This window comes from Puma concolor, chromosome B3 (assembly GCF_028749965.1).
Source record: "Puma concolor isolate L17-30 chromosome B3, mPumCon1.1.hap2, whole genome shotgun sequence".
Taxonomy (NCBI): domain Eukaryota; kingdom Metazoa; phylum Chordata; class Mammalia; order Carnivora; family Felidae; genus Puma; species Puma concolor.
This window is the reverse complement of record NC_141672.1, coordinates 33,860,997-33,875,537: the sequence shown is the minus strand read 5'-3', so window position 1 is coordinate 33,875,537 and position 14,541 is coordinate 33,860,997. Positions and strand designations below refer to the sequence as shown.

General features: G+C 49.4%; 1 long non-coding RNA gene across 1 annotated transcript; it reads right to left on the bottom strand.

Annotated features, from left to right (window-relative positions):
• Nucleotides 1-4,970: 4,970 nt before the first annotated feature.
• On the bottom strand, nucleotides 4,971-12,849 carry LOC147579870 (uncharacterized). The gene is made up of 3 exons (XR_015252237.1): nucleotides 12,776-12,849; nucleotides 11,788-12,009; nucleotides 4,971-10,872 (listed from the first exon to the last, which is right to left on the bottom strand). It is a non-coding gene; the product is annotated as an uncharacterized LOC147579870 (long non-coding RNA).
• Between the last annotated feature and the right edge of the window lie 1,692 nt (nucleotides 12,850-14,541).

Here is a 14,541-nt window from a genome sequence, read left to right as displayed (position 1 = left end):
GGAGGGCTGAGAGTCCAGGGGCCGGAGCCGGCCCGCCCCGACTGGACCGGCTCTGCAGGTGCCCGATGGCGGCGGGGACGGCGGAGAGCTCCGACCCGGACGGGAGGCCGACGAAAGCCATCCGCCGAGCTCCCCGCCCCCTAAGCAATGCAGTCCGCGCTCCGGTTCCTTACCCGCGCGGGGCCGCGAGAGGCAGTCCCTCCACCTGCACTGCAGCTTCCGACCGGGAGGCGATCCGCCGGATCCTCCGTCCCAGGCCCGACTATCAGGGCCCTCCTGGCGCACTTGGAGCCGGTCCCCTCGCGAGGAGGGGCTGGGCAGGTATTTTTGGATGGGGGTGTTAGGTTTTGTTCAAGGAGGAAGGTGAAAGTCCCTCGAAATTAGGGAACCGCGACGGATGTATTCATGGGTCATTCTGGACCGTGGGCGCACCTCGCGGCAGGTGAGCGTGTGGGGTGCCAGGCCCCTAGCGGGCTTGGCCACGTCAACAGCGACCTCCAAGGCACCCCTCCCCAGGATCCCATCCTGTCCTGGTTGCAGCACGCGATCTGCCATCGCAGAGTCCCACGGCTTCAGGTCGTTTGCACAAATCCCCAAATTCTTCGGATTGGGCCCCGCCCGCCCAGGACCTCTGCCACCTGAGACCCTGGAACAGCTGTAAGGTCTCTGGATTAGAGAGAGGTGGAGGTATGGCCAAGTGCGGCCTGAGAGTTACGTGGTTTAGATTCACCTGTAGTGCTTGTGGAATGCAGATTCCTGAGCTTGGACCCAGGCCCAGTGAATCAGATGGTCTGGGTGGGGATTCAGATGCTCTGGGGTGGGGTCAGGAATCTGCATTTCTAGTAATTTCCTGCTAGTGACTCACATATTGAGGTCTGAGAATCAGTGGTCCAAAACGTTGAAGTTGGGCCATTCTGGATCCAAATCTTGGCCCTGCCATTTTCTAGCCGTGTGACTTTTCAAGACAGTGACCAAAGCCTCTGTTTTCTCATCCCTAAAATATGGATGATAATACGGCCTAAAATTGGCCGCTAAAGTGCTTAGTTTCAACCCTAGCAGAACCCTTTTATATGCCTAGCCATTGTATGTAAACGAAACCATTCTTGAGGCCTTATTACACCACAAAACACATTTTGGGGAGTATTCACTTTGCAAAAGGATGCTTCAGTATGAACATCCTGAAATGGTCGGCTAACAACTTTGACCCCTTCTGCGCCTTCTCCTTCCTTGCCTGGGCCTGCCTAGAGACACAGGATAGCCCAGGAGTTTTGAGCCACCTAGACGTTGAGGGGAAGCCCAACTCTGCCAGCTGGTCACCAGTTGCACAACTTCAAGCAGGTCACTTATTCTCTGGGGTGGTCGGGAAGGTTAAACTCTTCCAGCCAGTGCTTAGCTCCGACAGCCACTTGCCCTCCAGTCACTCCAAACTCTAGCAGTTGCTGGTGGTTTGCTGCACAGCCCTCCCTGGGGCTTTGCTCAAGAGGTTCCTTCTGCTGGGGTTTCACGCAGCTCCCAGAGCAGGCAAAATACCTCTCTCGCAGCAGGCCCACTGCAGCCTGCGGCACTCCGGCATTCTACTGCATTTTATGGGAATTATCTGTTTACTCCCACTGGACCTGTCAACTCCTGGAGGGCAAGGGCAGCTCTATTACCTGGGTCTCGGGAGTAGGTCCTGAGTAGGTACGCAATTCATTTTTTTTCCCCAGCTACTACAGCACCTGCTGTTGTAACCATTAGGATACTTTGGTCACCCTAAACCCGGCAGTGGGAATAGAAGAAGGATGGACGAGGCTCCAGGAGTGACAGGAAGGGGGGAGGCCTTGGGCTCTGCCATCAGGGGAGATGGCACCCTTACCAGGTTCAGAAGGCCAGAGCTGGTAATTCAGGAAGGCTGGGCTTCCACGGCTTGCCAAGGGCAAGTTCTGTGCAGCTGTTAAGAGGTGACATAGTCTAATGGAATGAGCACTGGTCGAGGAGTCAGGAATCTTGGATTCTAGAGCTACTCTGCCGCTAGTTCAGTAGGTCATTCTCTACTCCAGGCTTCCATATTCTGCTCTGTAGATGGAGAGCATTAGACTAGGCAGGTGGTACTCGAATATCACGCTGAGCAGAATTACCTGGGGAGATTTTAAAGCTATACAGATGCCCTGCGCCACCCCATCCCAGTCCAGCCTCCTCCAAAGATTCCACTTCAGTTGGTCTGGTGTGAGGCCCAGCATTTGTATCTTCTAAGCTGTCCAGATAATTCTATTGTGAATCTATTATGAACCCAGAAGCACTGGATTTGATTATGTTAGATCAGTAGTTCTCAACCAGGGATGATTTTGCCCCCCACCCCCACCCCATGAACATTTGGCAATGTCTAGATACATTTTGGGTTGTCACTATTGGGAGGTAGGGTGGTCAGTGCTACTGGCATCTAGAAGATAGAGGCCTGATATGCTGCTAAACATCCACACAGTAGCCCCTACAACAAAATTTATCTGACTCAAAATGTCAATGGTACCCAAACTGAAAAACCCAGTTTTAGAGGTTGTTTCCAACTCCCAAGATCCCTGCATACTTAGGCTCTATCCCCACTCCCCCTGAAACCCTTCTCCTTAGGGCAGCCCAAGTGATCTTTTTCTTTTCTTTTCTTGTTTTTTTTTTTTTTTTTTTTTTTCACGCTTATTTATTTATTTTGAGAGACAGAGCTCTTCGCTGTCAATGCAGAGCCTGACGCAGGGCTCAATCCTCTGAACCATGAGATCACGACCTGAGCTGAAATCAAGAGTCAGACGCTTAACCTATTGAGCCACCCAGGTGCCCCTCCAAGTGATCTTTTCCAAAACCTAGATCTAGGGTGCCTGGCTGTCTTAGTCAGTGGAGCATACCGCTTTTGATCTCAGGGTTGTGAGTTCCAGCCCACATTGGGTGTAGAGATTACTTAAAAATAAAATCTTTAAACAACAACAACAACAACAACACCCCCCAAACCTAGACCTGATCTTGTGTTACACTTGCCTAAAAACCTTGGCTACCCATCCTTCTTGGAATAAAAACCATACCCCTAGTCCAGCACAGTCTGACTCTCTTACTGCTCCAGTCTGGACTTTCATACCTCTCCCTCCCTCCCACCACTTCTCCCACCCCCCAGGGCACCCCCTTTGCTCTGGTCAGTTTCAGATGACAATGAAGGATACTTCCTTCTGCCCTAGGGCCTTGACACTTGTTATTTCTCCTGTCTGAACTGACCTTCCTTTGGCCCAAATAAATTCTAAATCATCCTTTAGAATCCAGCTCAAGCATCACTCCCTCCAAGACAAGGTATCTCTCTCCTCTCTGAAGTCCTCATGGAATATTCATTTCGTTCAGAGTAGTTATTTCCGTTTATAAGTATATGTTCATTCCTGTCACTTTTTTTTTTCTTTTTAATTTCACATGCAGAAAAATTGACCTATCTTTGGTGTACAGATTTTTTTTTTTTTTTTTTTTTTTTTTAATTTTAGAGATGGAGAGGGACAGCACAGGAGCCAGGGAGAGGAGCAGAGGGAGTGAGAGTGAATCCTAAGTAAGCTCCCCGCTCAGCGCAGAGCCTGATGCAGGGCTCCACCCAGGACCCTGGGATCGTGATCTGAGCCGAAATCAAGAGTCAGAGCCACCCAGGCGCCCTTAGCATGCAGACTTTTTTTTTTTTTTTTAATTTTTTTTTTTTTCAACGTTTATTTATTTTTGGGACAGAGAGAGACAGAGCATGAACGGGGGAGGGGCAGAGAGAGAGGGAGACACAGAATCGGAAACAGGCTCCAGGCTCTGAGCCATCAGCCCAGAGCCTGACGCGGGGCTCGAACTCACGGACCGCGAGATCGTGACCTGGCTGAAGTCGGATGCTTAACCGACTGCGCCACCCAGGCGCCCCCAGCATGCAGACTTTTAACGTGAATAGATTAATCACCACCATGACCAGGAAACAGAACAGCTCCATCACCCCCAAAAACTTCCCTCATGCTACCCCCTTGTAGTCATGTGTTTCCCCTCCCTTCACTCTGCAACCACCGATCTGGTCCCTATACTGTAATTTCATCTTTTCCAGAATGCCATATAAATAGAATCATATAGGATGTATGATTTCACACAACGTAATGCCTTTGAGATTTATCCATGTTGTTGCATGTATCGCTAGTTCATTCCTTTTTGTTGAAGAATACTATTTCACTGTATGGGTGCACCATTGTTTATTCACCTGTTGAAAGACATTGGATTATTTCTAGTTGGGGGCCCTGATGAATAGAGCTGCAGTAGCATTTGTGTACGGATTTTTCTGTGAACACGGTGCCTATTTCTCTAGGGTAAATAAGTAGGAGTGGGATTGCGGGGTCAAATGGTAAGTGTATGTGGAAGTTTATGTTAAAAACTGCCAAACTGGGGTGCCTGGGTGGCTCAGTCATTGAGCTTCCGACACTTGATTTCCACTCAGGTCATGATCTCACAGTGAGTTCAATCCTTGAGTCTGGCTCTGCACTGACAGCATGGAGCCTGCTTGGGATTCTCTCTCTCTCTCTCTCTCTCTCTCTCTCTCTCTCTCTCTTTCTCTTTCTCTTTTTCTCTCTCTGCCCCTCCCCTGCTCGCATGCTCTCTCTCAAAATAAATAAATAACATTTAAAAAGAAACCTGCCAAACTGTTTCCCAGAGTGGATATACCATTATGCATCTCCAACAGCAATATGTAAGTTACGTGTAAGCAACAGTTGTTCCACACCCCGACACCAAGCCTTACAATTGTCCGTATTTTTTATTTTAGTCATTCCAATAGTGTGTGGTAGTATCTCATTATGGTTTTAATTTGCATTTCATTCATGGCTAATGATGTTCAACATCTTTTCATGTACTTATTTGCTATATGTGTATGTCCTCTTTGGTGAAATATCTGTCCAGGTCTTGCCCATTTTTTAAACTGGGTTATTTGTTTTCCCACTCTTGAGTATTGAGAGTTCTTTTTTTTTTTTAATGTTTATTTATTTTTGAGAGAGAGTCAGAGCGCGAGCGGGGGAGGGGCACATAAAGAAGGAGACACAGAATCTGAAGCAAAATCTGCACAGAGCCCGATGCAGGGCTCCACCTCACAAACTGCCAGATCATGACCTGAGCCGAAGTCAGACTCTTAACCGACTGAGCCACCCAGGTGCCCCTCTTTTTTTTTTAAGCTATTTTATTTATTTTTAAAATGTTTGTTTGTTTGTTTGTTTGTTTATTGGGAGAGAGGGAGAGAGCAAGAATCCTAAGTAGGCTCCATGCTGTCATCACAGAGAAGGATGCCACCCAGGCACCCGGAGGGTTCTTTATATATTCTAGATACAGTTGCTTTGTTGGATATGTGATGTGCAAATATTTTCTTCAGTCTGCACCTTAGCTTTTCATTCTCTGAGCAAAATATTTTTCACAGAGCAGAAGGTTTCAGTTTTGATGACTTTTTTTCAGTTTTTATTTTGTGGATCATGCTTTTAATGTTGCATCTCACACTCTTTACCTGACCCTGCATTAAGATTTTTTCTTTTAAAATTTAATAGTTTTATGCTTTACGCTTAGATCTGTGATCCATCTTGAGTTAGTTTTTATATACGATGGGAAATTTAGGTTGAGGTTTGTTTTTTTGCCTTTGGGTGTTCAATCCTAACACTGTTGTTGGGTTTTTTTTAAGTTTATTTATTTTGAGAGAGAGAGAGAGGGGAGAGAGAGAGAGAGAGAGAGAGAGAGAGAGAAAGAGAGAGGGAGAACGAGATGGGGAGGAGCAGAGAAAGGGAGAGAGACAGAATCCCAAGCAGGCTCTGCACTATTAGCGCAGAGCCCCATGCAGGGCTGGAACCCACGAACTGTGAGATCATGACCTGAGCCGAGATCATGACCTGAGCTGAGGTCAAGAGCCAGATGCTTACCAACTGAGCAACTCAGGCCCACCCCCCCCCCCAGCACTGTTTATTAAAGAGACTATCATTTGTCCATTGAATTGTTTGCGCCTATTCAAAAATCAGTTGGTCATAGTTGTATGGGTCTCTTTATTCTGTTTCACTGGTCTGTGTGTCCATTCTTTTGCCAGTGCTACACTTGTCTCGGTTATCGTGGCTTCATGGGAAGTCTTAAAATCAGGTGGTGTAATTCCTCCAACTTTATTCTTATTTTTCAAAAGTATTCTCATTAGTTTGCCTTTTCATATAAATTTCAGAATCATCTTGTCTGTATCTTCCAAAAAAATTGTACTAGGAATTTTATTAGAGTTGCATTAAACCTATAGATCAGTTCAAGAAGAAGTGACATCTTTACTATGTTGAGTCTTCTAATCCATGTACATGGTATGTCTATTTATGTAAGCTTTTCGTTTCTTGAATCAGTGTTTTATAGTTTTTATTTATATGTATTTTTAAGTACGCTCCTTGCCCAGCGTGGAGCCCATGACCCCGAGATCAAGACCTGAGCTGAGATCAAAAGTTGGATACTTAACCAACCAAGCCACCCAGACACCCCTTTGTAGTGTTTAGCCTATAGATCCTACACGTTTTGTTAGATTTATACCTAGTATTTCCCTCCTTTGGGGAACTATTATATTTTTTCTTAATTTCAGTTCCTAATTTTTCATGGCTAGTGTATAGAAATACAGTCTTTTGTGCATTGGCCTTGTATCCTGTGTTCTAAGTCACCTTAGTTGTAAGAAGGTTTTTTTGGTAGATTCCTTAAGTTTTGTTTTGTGTGTATGTGTTTTTAACATAGACAATTATCTGCAAATAGGAACAGCTTAATTTCTTCCTTTCCAATCTCATGCCTTACATTTCTTTTTCCTGCCTTATTGCCCTGTCTAGGACTTCCAGTATGATACTGAACAGGCATTCATGAGTGGACACCCTCACCTGATCCCAATCTTAGGGGAAAGCATTCAGTCTTTGACTATTAAGTACAACATTGGTTTCAGGTTATTTTACAGTCGTTTAACTTTTTTGTTGTTGTTTATTTATTTTTGACAGAGAGAGAGAGAGAGAGAGACAGAGCATGAGTGGGGGAGGGGCAGAGAGAGAGGGTGACACAGAATCCAAAGCAGGCTCCAAGCTCCAGGCTGTCAGCACAGAGCCCGACGCGGGGCTCAGACTCACAGACCGTGAGGTCATGCATGACCTGAGCCAAAGTCAGACGCTCAACCGACTGAGCCACCCAGGTGCCCCTGGTCATTTAAATTTTTGACATCTCCCTTCCCACTAGGATGTATACGCCATGAGAGCAGTCTCTCTGCTCTCAACTCAACCTTCAGTGCCTGCAATGGTACCTAACACACAGTTAACAATTCTCTACTTTAGTAACTTATCCAGCCATAACCACTGCCCTTATGACAGACAGCAGAAGGACTTGGCTGAACATTCAGACATTGTGAAGAATAACTGGACGATAAATACCCCAGTGGATCCAACCAGGCATTAGCTCCGTGGAGCTGGCCACTTGAAACTGCAGCTTTCTAGCAAGCCATTCTGTGTCAAAGCATTGATCTATCAGGAAAAGATGACTGCAACAAAATAATTATTTCAGACTGAGAGCATTCTATTCCCAAAGGGAATCTAAACAAAAAGCTCTTGGCTCTGAAAAACAGGGGCTTTCAGGGTAAAGAGTCACACTGCTCTGAAATCTTAGGCCCTCGGATGGGTGGGGTTGTTTCGCTAAATTTATTTCAGCCGCTTATAGAAACACAAGGGGGAAGAGGGGGGTGGCTGCTTGCACACCAGCCCTGGCTCTGGAGTATTAATATCTGCCGGGTCAGGCTTTTATTTGGGTTTTGTTTCACCTTTTGGGGGTGGGGAGACAGGCAGGCAGCAGGAACATCTCACGGCTGCACGGCTTCTGAGCTGTGGTTTTCCACCTTTCTCCCTGTGCACTCCCAGCAGGCCCACCCTGCCCCCTCCCGCCTCACCTGAGGGTAGCTCTCTACCCACTGAATACCAAGCAGTCTCACCCACGTACCTTTCACATCTACTCTTCTCCCATTTCCAGAAGGGGTCTGAGCATTCCAAGAGAGTGAGAGTGAGAGATGGAACCTGCTTGCTTGCTTGCTTTCTGGCACAAGTGTGGGGCACCTTTGTCCCTGGCCCCATCAGAACCCCCTACCCAATCCCTTACCCCATCCTCTGTGGCTCTGCTATTTGCAATTGGGGTTGGGGGGGCGGTTCTTGTATATGAAATCCAGGTCTTTTGAATCCTGTCTTCCTTCTCAGCCTCCCCCCAAGCACTGAACACACATTTTTCTCGGTGCCTGATACCTGTCACGCGCTCACACCCATACCGAGAAAAAGGGGTTATGTGGAACCATCATGTTGCTCTCTAAACACCTGTTCTCGTCTGAATTTGGAATGCTTTATGGAACACAGGTTAATCACCTCCCACGGATGTGGGAGAAACTGAGGCACAGGAAGCGGAGGTGAGATGTGTATCCGCCGGCTGGCTCTCAGAGGTACCCACTGAACCGAAAGGCCCAGAGAAACATAGGGCCCCGTGTCTGGGAACTTGCTGTTGTGCGGCCCGCTGTCTAAGGGCAGGAAGAGGAGACACACGAGCTGAACAAGCTGCTAGGCTTATGACTCAAACAATTACATGAGAATATGGGGAAGTACCTCACACAGTGCTCGGCCCATGGGAACCCAACAAATGCCAGCCTCGTTCTTTGGCAAACTCCTGCTTCCTGGCTCACCAGGGAAGATGGCAGACATATCCTCATCCTCCCCGCTCCCCCGCCCCCAGTTCAAAAGACTGAACAGGCACTGATGGGAGGGGAAGGTGGCTGCTTCGGGGAGAATAAAGGTTATAGACACAAACTGTAAAGTGCTCACGAGGAAACTAAGTTTCTCTTTTGTCCCAGCACCGGCCAGTTGGCTTTGGAATTATCCCTCCAGCCCGGAGTGGGACCAACCCCGCCCTGGGGAGCTGTTCCTTTGAGAAGCAGGACTCAACCTTCCCAGCCAGAACAGGGATCAGACAACTCTTGGAGGGTCGCCCATAGGCAGCGGGAGAGAGGATGGACCTTTGCCACAGCCCTGTGACTTCTCCCAAGATGAGTTTCTCCTGCCAAATGCACCCTCCACCCTGTGGGGACCACGGGCCCCCAAACCAGGGCCTGCCCTTGTCTGACCAAAGGCAACCAGATCTGTTGCAGCTGTTCAGTGAGAGAAAGAGCTCTCCCAGAGACCAGGGAAGTGGCTAGAGAAAGATTCCTGCCAGCCTGGGGGTGTAAATATTTATACAACGTGCTATGTGGGCAGAGGGAGGTGGCAGGAACGAGGCGGCCCCGAGACCGCAGAGTGTAGGAGCCTACTCTTTGCGCTCAGGTGGGAAGGGCAAGAGGCTGCTAGGATCCTAATCCCCCCCTTCAACACCCCAAACCCCTACATCAAAGAGGCTGGTCTTTGTCCCCAGCCCTCCTGCCAGAATTGAGAGGAGAACTTAAAAGAAAGTTCACCATCCTTCTCCTAAGTCCCCTAACCGTTCATTCCTCCTGGCTAGCATAGGCCTCTCTGCCAGGAAGGAGGCCCTGCCTTCAACCAGAGACAGAGCAGCTCCACAGGGCCCAGGCCTAAGGATTTGTGGGCCCCTGGGGCTCATGGTTCTAGAGTTTTTAAGGATGCTCGGCCCCAAGACTTGGACTCTAGGGCTGAAGGCTTAGAAAATACAAGCAAAATATAAAATAGGCAAAGATTTCTCTCAAGCTTCTATATAATCAATAATACCTTTCCAAAGTAGCAGTAACATGGTACACGGATGGTGACGAGGAATGGATGGGACCTGGCAAGAGAGCAAGGTGTGGAGAAGGTGGGGGAGCCCTTGATGGCACTTCCAGAACAGCACGTGGCCGCCATCACACGGGGCCTAGGAAAAGACAGTGCAGCCCCGCGGACGTCCACCTGGTGCTCTTGGGCCCCGGCACCCCAGGACGCAGCTCAGCCCCAGGTGTGCATTGACTTAGCTGCCCCTCATCTAGGCAGCTAAGGTCTCAGCCAGGACCCAATGGCATTGACGTCCCAGGGTGGGAGGCAAGCCTGGGTCGGGGGTGGGGGGTGAGGGGGACAGCCAGATGGACTCCAGTCGATCTGCCTCAGACAGCTGGGGAGCAGAGCCAGGATGCGCCTCTCCTCCCTCCCCCATCACTCCAGACAAGGAGGGGCGCGGCTGCAACTTCTTGGGTTTCTCTGCCACCGCGCCCGCGCCCATCGAGAAGCACCACCTGCTTCTATCAGTATGGGGCTGACCCTGAGGCCCCCCACAGGTGGGGTTTGTGTTGCTCCTCAGCGGCCAACAGCCTTTCAGACACCTGAAATGATCAGGCACCACTTGCATTCCCCGTGCCCCTTCAAAAACGCGCACTGGCAGGAGTGGGGGTGTCGGGAAGGAAGGGCCTTCTACTGGAAAACCGCCTCGGTCTTCCGCCAGAGAGCGAACATCTAAAGACACCCGGCCTCCTCCAAGAGGCAGCCCCCTCTGCGGCAAGTCCCCCACCCACAGCACATCCCTTTGCGAGTAATACATTCCCAGTGCGCGCACCTCCCCTGAGCTCTGGCCTTTAGGGTGGAATCTGGTGAATGCCCCACCTGTCTGCTCAGAGAGGGACGGATTCCACTGCCTCCCTGAGCAGTGGGGCCCAGGCCCACACACACCGTGGAGGAAACACCATCTGCCCCAACCCTCAGCCCGGGGCCTGGCAGCCGATGTCAACCCTCACAGGGGGAGAGCAGCCCTGTCCCCAGCCCTCCCTCTCCAGAAGGGAGCTCCTCTTCCAGGGACACCAGGGCTGCGGTGAGAATCTTCAGATGCTCAGGTCCTCTTCTGCCGCCATGGCTCTGCCTGCCGGCTGTGGCCTCCTTCTTGCCAGCACTGCTTAAACAGATGAGCAAGAATAAAAGCCTGTGTGGCTCAAGGAAAGCTTTAGGGGAAAGAACTGACGCTGAAGGAAAAGGAGGGGAAGGACTCTTAAGAAACAGGAGAGGAGGGGAATTCAGGAAACAGACAAAATAAACCGTCCGAGAATCCAGATGTAAAACAAGGGAAGCCAAAAAAGAAAGAAAAATTATGCTAAGAAGGCAAAGTTGGGGTGGGGAAGGGAATTGAGAATGAAGAAGAAGGGGGGGGCGGTTATAAATATGCTGAAAAGAGAGAAGAATGGGAGAGCAAACAACACCAGAAAAAAATAAAAAATAGAGACCCAGGAGAGAGACAGAGGCAGCAGTGAGTTTAAAACTGCTTTGACCCTCAACCAGCCACACTCCTAATGTTCTGAGTCTTAGTGCTTGAGTCTTGTTGATTTCAGAGCCTTCCAGCAAGAGCAAAGGACAATCCTAGGAAAGCAAGCTTTCCTCCCCAGTGTTTTTCCTACAATTCCCCCGGTGCACCTCCACTGTTGCTCTTTTTCAGGGGTAGAGCTCATCTCCCTGGGGCAAGGCGGAAAAGCATTCCAGTCCGCCCCAGACTCTGGTGGCTTCCATCATGGTGCCCCCTGGAGGGCCCACTGGAGGATCTGAGCAGCAGGAGCCCTGTGGTGGGAGAAGCACCGGGTTGTGATACAGCTGTGCTGTCAGCTTTTCATCCTCCAGGGAGGGGCTTACCCCAGCCACCTCTCTGTGGACCAGGGCTAACCTGGAACAGAGGGGCCCTGCAAAGCCAGAGGAGTCCCAGCAAATGCAACTTTTGGAAACAACTTGGATGATTTAGTTTCCAGGCATTCCCAAGGGGACCTAAAGATAGCTACAGTTTTCCCATTGCTGGGTTGGCAAACAGCTCCTTGAAGCTCACCTTTAATGCCTTGTATTCATAAACTCCATGAGCACCGGCAGAAGATTCTGGTTCCTCTCCCTTTGTTGGCTTGGCCTTTCAGCCTTGTGTTGCCTCTCTCTCTTCTGGAGTCAGCCAGTGTCTCTCGTCTGTGTCTGCTTAGGTCGTTCGTTTCCCTTAGGTTATCACTCCCCCTCTGCCCACTCTTCCATTTCTCTAGGGCAGCAGGAGTAGGGAGATAGGCTAAAAACAAACCAAGGCAAAATCAAGCAGCAGAGGAAGTAAGTGAGTTTGGTTTAGCGGCCGTCTGCAGTGGCGGTGGCAGGCTCCTGATGGACGGGGGTCTGAGCCTCCCCAGGCCCCCTGAAACCGCTCCTCCAAAGTTCAGCCGAGGGGAAGCCACACAGGCTGAACTCTGACTGACAAGGACAAAGAAAACGGTTCTTGCACCAGCCCTTCTCCCCAAGAATTCTTAAGTGCTTGACCCTGGTTCTGTATGTTCCAAAAGTCATATTTTTCTTCTCTCAAAAACTGAGGGATGTGACACAATGGAGAGAAGGGATGTCTAGGTTGTAGCCTTAGATACTCAAGCCGGTTTCTTCTCATCCCTCCTAACCTTCAAACCTGCCACAGTCGTATAATCTGTGACTCAAACTATTATTTAACCATGAAAAAAGACAAACCAGGAAATTAGAGGCTGAATGACCTAAAATTTATTCCATTCAACTGAGCTAATCTCCTAATAAGGGTGTGTATAATAATAAGTCATGCTATATCTGTTCTGGAAGACGTGAACATTGCAGGGGAAAGCGCATGGTGATTGCAGATCCTAACTTGTTGAGATTTGTCCTCAAAAGGGTAAGTGCCTGGTCCTAGGCCAAGCTGCCTAGCAGTTTGCCAGATGAGTCTTAACATTTGGGAACCGATGTTGCGGCAAAGAGTGCCCAGTGTGCGGGCCGACCCCTTTCAAACCCCTCACTGCCACTTCCTAGGCGAGCAAGGCACTTACCTGCCTCCTTTAGTCTCCTCCACTATGAAATGGCAATGACAGCAATCCTGATCTCCCGGGGCTGCTGCTGTGAGGACAGATGAGCGAGGCGCTTGGCACATGTGAGCAGCCCCCCTCCCTCCCAGCAACCCCCCCCCCCCCAGTCAACTGTTGCTGTATGTTAAGCAGTGAATTGGCAAGACTAAGGAGAAGGCTGGAGGCCCCACCAAGTGGGGTTCCACGGAGTCACTGGAACACAGTCAAGTATCCCAAGCAAGAGAGAGAAGAGGGTCCCAGAGGAAGCCCAGGCAGCTGGCGGGTGGAGCACTGCATGGAGAGCCAAGGACAGCCACTCGGAGCGTGGGGGCTGCACTCCAGTCCTGCTGTGTTAGCTCAACTCCTTGCATCCCCACCCTTGCATGGGTTCACCCTTACATGAAACCCAGCACTAGCTCCCACTAGGTGCACAGCACCGGCCAGGCCCAGGGCTGTAGGGGGAGCAAGGTTACTAAGGGATCACTGGCCTCCGAGACTTCGTGACCAGGCATTTCTGCCCAAATTCAGAAATCTGCCCTTTCAGGAGCCAGACTGCGAGGACATGACCAAATGCTGAGACATTCTTATTTCAGGGCCAGTTTTCTTTCTTTAAGTGGAAAGGCAAAGAGTTCAGAAATGTGCTGGAAATGTGAACACGAAATGGAATCTTGTTAACATTTAAGGACTATTGCTAATTTCTAGGTGAGATAAAGACAATATGGCTAAATTTAATGAGGCCCTTTTATTTAGAGATACATACTGAAATACTGGCAGGTAAAATGCTATGCTCTGATATATAGCATTTACTTCAATATTATATGGGAGGTGGAGAGGCGGACGGTGGTATAAATGGACAAGCTTGGCCAAGAGTTGGTGATGTGGGTGGTGGGTACACGGGGATTCATCACACTACTCTGTCTCTTCCCATATATGTTTGAAATTTTCCATAATAAAAGGTCTTCAGTTCATAAAAGCTGAAAAAAACCTTAACTCGGGGATTCTTGTCTTATTGGGTCTTGTAACATGATATCTACTTCCTGAGGACATGTGCTCTTGGACATGAGATGAGCCTGTGGGAGACCTGCCAGGAGTGGGGAGGACTACAGAACAGGCAGGGAGAGCAGCATCCATGGGGCAGAAAAGCACCCCAAACCCTCCACCCATCCCCCCCCAACACACACACGTGAGAATCAAGAGTGGTGCCCCGTCCCTCAGGGCCTCCCAGGCTGGGAAGAAACATTCGAAGAGGCTGGTGTTCATTTTGCACTGCTTTTAAACTCAGTGAAAATTACCTTTCAGTTGGTTTCAATGTGTTTTAAAGCACAATGAATTTTTTTTTTTGCCAGTAGAGAGCTATTATCGAAGAGTGGGCAACCTCTCCAACCTCGAATGGAAAATGGGGAGAGTCACGCATGCCCCGCTTGCTAGAGTGTGAGGCGAAATGAGATTCATGAGCGTGAAGTGCCTAAGTGATAAACGATGGGTCTGATTTGAGGGGTCTTCGACAAATGCCAGCCTCTAGCCTCTCACGACCACCTTAGGGGTTCTGTTGCAACTGCAGAGGCTTCACTTCAACATCTGAATTAAATAAAAGTCAAAGCACTCCTACTCTGAGCCCTCTTTGGGCCAAGAATCCTACTGGGTGTCACAGAAGCCCCTGCTGTCCTCTCCGTCCCCCGAGGGGCCACCCCTGCTCTGGGAAGAACAGGCCACTTGGGATGGAGCCCTCACCGCTTTCTGGTTGAAGAATG